Below are 4,818 nucleotides of genomic sequence, written 5' to 3'. Positions count from 1 at the left end.
AGACAGGCAAGGAGATCCAACCAGTCCATTCTAAAGGAGATCAGCCCTGGGATTTCTTTGGAAGGAATGATGCTAAAGCTGAAACTCCAGTACTTTGTCCACCTCATGCAAAGAGTTGACTCACTGGAAAAGACTCTGATGCTGGGAGGGATTGGGGGCAAGAGGAGAAGGGGATGACAGAGGATGAGATGGCTGTATGGCATTACTGACTCGATGGACGTGAGTCTGAGTGAACTCCGGGAGTTGGTGATGGACAGGAAGGCCTGGCGTGCTGCGATTCATGGAGTCGCAAAGAGTCAGACACGACTGAGCGACTGATCTGAAATGAATGTTCCAAATGGAGGAAACAGTATGCACAAATGCTTAGAGGTGAGAAAGAACTTGAGACGTTAGGGGAGACAAAAGGAGATTGAAATTCACTGAGTGAGGGAGAAGAGAGGCATGACATGAGATTAAGGAGGTTATCAAAGTTAGAGTAAATAGGGCCCTTTGGAATATAATGAAGATTTTGCATTTTATTCAGAGTGATTTGGGAAGCTATTGACAGGTCTGAAGATGGGAGAGATATGATCTGCTGCTGCTGCTGCTAAGTCACTTCAGTCATGTCTGACTCTGTGTGACCCCATAGACGGCCTCCCGCCAGGCTCCCCAGTCCCTGGGATTCTCCAGCCAAGTACACTGAAGTGGGTTGCCATTTCCTTCTCCAATGCATGAAAGTGAAAACTGAAAGTTTTCAGTTTATATATACATTTATTTAAAAGGTCACTGTGGCTATCGAGTGTGATGACTGGATTAGAGAGGAACAAGACGGGGAGCAGTGCAGTGGTGGTGCCCTGGAGAGACTGGCGAGGGCCTAGTCCCCACATAATCTCAACACACACACACACACTCCATCCTAAATTTCACCAACAGAGCTGTCTTCATGGATGTGCATCCTGTTCAGTCACATAGGGCCCCACACTTGATTTAATGTTCTGCTTGTTTCTGCTTTGAAATTCTTAATAATTTTTGAACAGAGAGACTCCTACATTTTCATTTTGCTTTGGTCTCTGCACATTCCACAGCCAGTCCCACTCACCAAATAGACATGCAATCTAAGTTAAAGCAGCCTGCAATTTCACAGCACCTATTTATACTGCTAAATGTCAGAGGTACTTTATGTGTCAAGATTCAATTATTCATATAATTACACACATGAAAGCAACTGCACGATAATTTCTGTTAGCCATCTCTGAAGTCTCCTTCCTGCACCCTAAACATACACACTCAAGATAGAAATAGTATGTTTCCTATACAGATTTAATTTGATGACAAGTGTTCATAATCTACTTACCGTCCTGATGTTTTACCTACTAGGAAAGTCTGGGACTGCCAATGAAGCAGGGAAACCAGTTAGGAAGCTATTGCAATAGTCAAGGTGGAAGGTGATAGTGGCTCAGATGAGTGGGGTGGCAGTGAGTGGGGAGAGAAGCATACGTATTTGGGGGGCAGGATCAGTAGGACTGAGTGATGAATATAGGGTTATGAGAGAGGCAGGTGGCAAGCATAGCAATCATTGTTTCTTATTTGGGCAATTGAGTGGATGGAGATGTGGCAACGGAGCAGGGAATCTACCACAACTGCTTAGTCTCCTTTGTTATTGGTTGGTAGAGACCATTTGAACAGGCCCCAGCCCTGCTTAGTCAAATCAAACTGTCATATTGCCTCTCTGAACTTTAGTGGCTAACCACAGGAAGCAGTTGAAATCACTGTATAGATCAACCACTTACTCCACAACAGCTGAACGTAGGAAGAGCAGGCTGATTGTTCTTGCTTACTAGTAATCAGCTCCTTTTGTCTTATAAAGCATAGTCTTCCTCCCTCCCGCTCCTGCCCCACTTCAGTAAAACAAATCTGGGTTTGCTTTACTCCCTCTTTGGTGAGAGGTGATGGTGGTTATCTCAGGGGATGGTCTGGCCTTCAGCCAACCTCCGTAATCAGGCTGCCTTGTCAGGGCTTATCAGTTTCAGCAGACTGGCAGCTGTTGGCTGAGAAGCAAAATACAGTTCCAGTGTATGCTAAATATGTTCACATGTGTATACAAATACATGGTGTCTTTATACACATATACCTGGAGTATCTCAAAATCCCTATGCTATTAAACATCCATTTGCAAATGGGCTGGCAGCCTACATATGATTCAACAGATGAAATATGTCTAAAAGCAAACATTTGATTTGAGGCTTGAAAATAGCCAAGTTTTGATTAAAAGATAATACAGTAAGTCCCCCCTCCCATACCAATGAGTTCCATCCTGAGAGTGCGTTCATAAGTCCAATTTGCGCTTTAAGACCAACAAAGTTAGCCTAGGTACTCAACTAACACAATCAGCTATATAGTACTGTACTATAATAGGCTTATAATACTTTTTACACAAATATGTGCAGAAAAACATAACAAAACAAAACAAAACATTTTTAATCTTACAGTACCTTGAATAGTACAGTACAACAGCAGGGCATACAGGGATTGGCATGGACATTCTTATCTTTGAAAGTTTGCAACTTCAAGGTTTGTATATAGGGGACTTACGCAATAACACTAATTTGAACAAACACTTGTGAATGAAATTAAAAAAAAAACATTTAAAAAGTACAGTGGGACCCCTACCTCTTATCATATGTAAAAATCAACTAAAAATGAATCAATGGCCTAAAACAAGAGTAAACTATGAAAGTCTTAGAAGAAAACATAGGAGTAAATTTTCACTTCCAAGGAGTGATCTTGGATTTGGCAATGATTCTTAGATATGACACCAAAGCACAGGAGACAAAAGAAAAATTAGATAAAATTGACTTTGTATAGTATATACATACAATGGAATGTTATTCAACCATGAAAAAGAATTAAGTACTGATACATGCTACAGCATGAACGAACCTGGAAAGCATTATACTAAATGAAAGAACCCAGATATGAAAGGTCATATATTGTATGATTGTGTTTATATCAAATATCCATACCAGATAAATCCACAGGGACAGCAAGCTGATAGTTATCAGAGACTGGGGGAGGGGAAAATGGGAGTGACTGCTTTATGGGTGCAGGGTTTTCTTTTGGGTGGTGGAAGTATTTTAGAACTAGATAGAGGGGGTAGTTGCACAGCATTATGAATGTACTAAATATCACCGAATTGCACACTTTAGAATGGTTCCTTTTATGATATGTGAATTTCACCATAAAAAAAAGTAAAATGGGGAAGGAATATGATAGCTGCTTAAAAATGAGAAAGGCTATCATACAAAGATAGATTTTTTTCTGGGTATTTCCAAGAGCAAAATTGGGGGAAGTTACAGGACAACTCGGACATAACACGGAAGAACTTTCCAATACTGTTGTTAAACAGTGGAATAAGCAGCCTCCCAAGGAAGTTAAATTAAGCTTTACTGAAAGTGATCAAGTTAGATGAGCTCTCAGGGAAGTTATAGAGAAGATTCTTGAGGTGTGACTAAAGCTTTTTTAGTTTAATTATTTTCAAGACCTATCTGCTATCTTCCCTCCACATCTACAACTAGGTTGATTCAGTTTGACCATAAACAATTTGCAAATGAACTCCCTGAGTTCAAGTATTCCTTCCCTCGAGTTTCAGTTCTAGTGCAGCCCAACCCTCTCAATCTGTAGGTGAAAAAAATACCACACACATAGAAAGAGGAAGTAATCAATGAGAGTAAACTTTCAGTAGCTGAGACACCAAATCTCTGAACTCTCAATTCAGAGTTCGAGCCATTGCAGCTTCCTGCTGGTAGCTGGGGGAATTTGTATATTCACTCATCAAACATACTAGTTAAGCACTTAAAAGACCCTTTGCTAAGAGTAAATGGTAAAGGTTAAACCCTCAATTAATGAGTAGTGATAAGCACCTAGAATGATGATCATTTGCAAACTATGAAGATTTCCCAAACTTCCCTTGTAACATATCCTGCTACCAAAACTTAATGAGATACTAACAGAGGGCAAAGCATGCTCACCTGGGTTTCTCATTTGCCAAATTCCAAACAATAAGAGGTGCAGTAACAAGAAAGTGACCTAGATAATTCCTAGATTGGTTGATGATACATACGAATTCATTGTAATTGCATTGTTTGCACAGGGAAGTTGGAATTCACCACCTGCTCCTGCGGCAGGACCCCTGGGACCGCTGCAGGGGGCGAAAACCTAGGCGGGAAGAACTCTTTAGGGAGAGACAAGCCTTCTCCCTCGGACTCGGTTGTTCCGGGCCAGTTCAGGAGGATCCCGGGGATGCCGCATTCTTTGGAGGAATTCAGCTTCCCCAGGCGCTCTGGGGGAAGCCCAGGCCAACCGCCCCCAGCCCACCCAGCACTAAAGCATGAGGCGCCTCTGAGGATTGCGCAAAAGCCTCTCCCTCCTGCGCCTGCTCGGTGGCAAGTTCCTAAAATTCCCATCTGCACAACATAAACAGGAAACGTGCAGCAAAAGCCCTGGCGGTGCAAATTCCAGGCTTCCAGTCGAGGGCGGGAGAATCTTGTCTTGGGAAGGCGGGTGACCGGGTGGAGGGGCCGTTGAAGGTGGGGGTGGGGAGGGGAAGCAGCAAACTTTCCAGGAGACCCCCTCATCTATCCCTGTCTCTTCTTCCCAGACCCAGAAAGAAAGAGTGGAGAGGACGGAAGGAAGGACACCCTGTTTAGGAGAAACACGGGAGCGGGAGGTGGGCCGCGGAGGGGCAGCCAGGCCTCAAACTGAAGCACCCCGAGAGGCTGCTTTGACAACGCGCGGTAGGAGTACACTAGGCTGCCTACTCCCAAGATCGGCTGTCCGAGC

This window comes from Bison bison, unplaced genomic scaffold (genome assembly GCF_000754665.1).
Source record: "Bison bison bison isolate TAMUID 2011002044 unplaced genomic scaffold, Bison_UMD1.0 scf7180017864503, whole genome shotgun sequence".
Classification (NCBI taxonomy): Eukaryota; Metazoa; Chordata; class Mammalia; order Artiodactyla; family Bovidae; genus Bison; species Bison bison.
The sequence above is the reverse complement of the archived record's forward strand: the minus strand, read 5'-3'. Positions refer to the sequence as shown.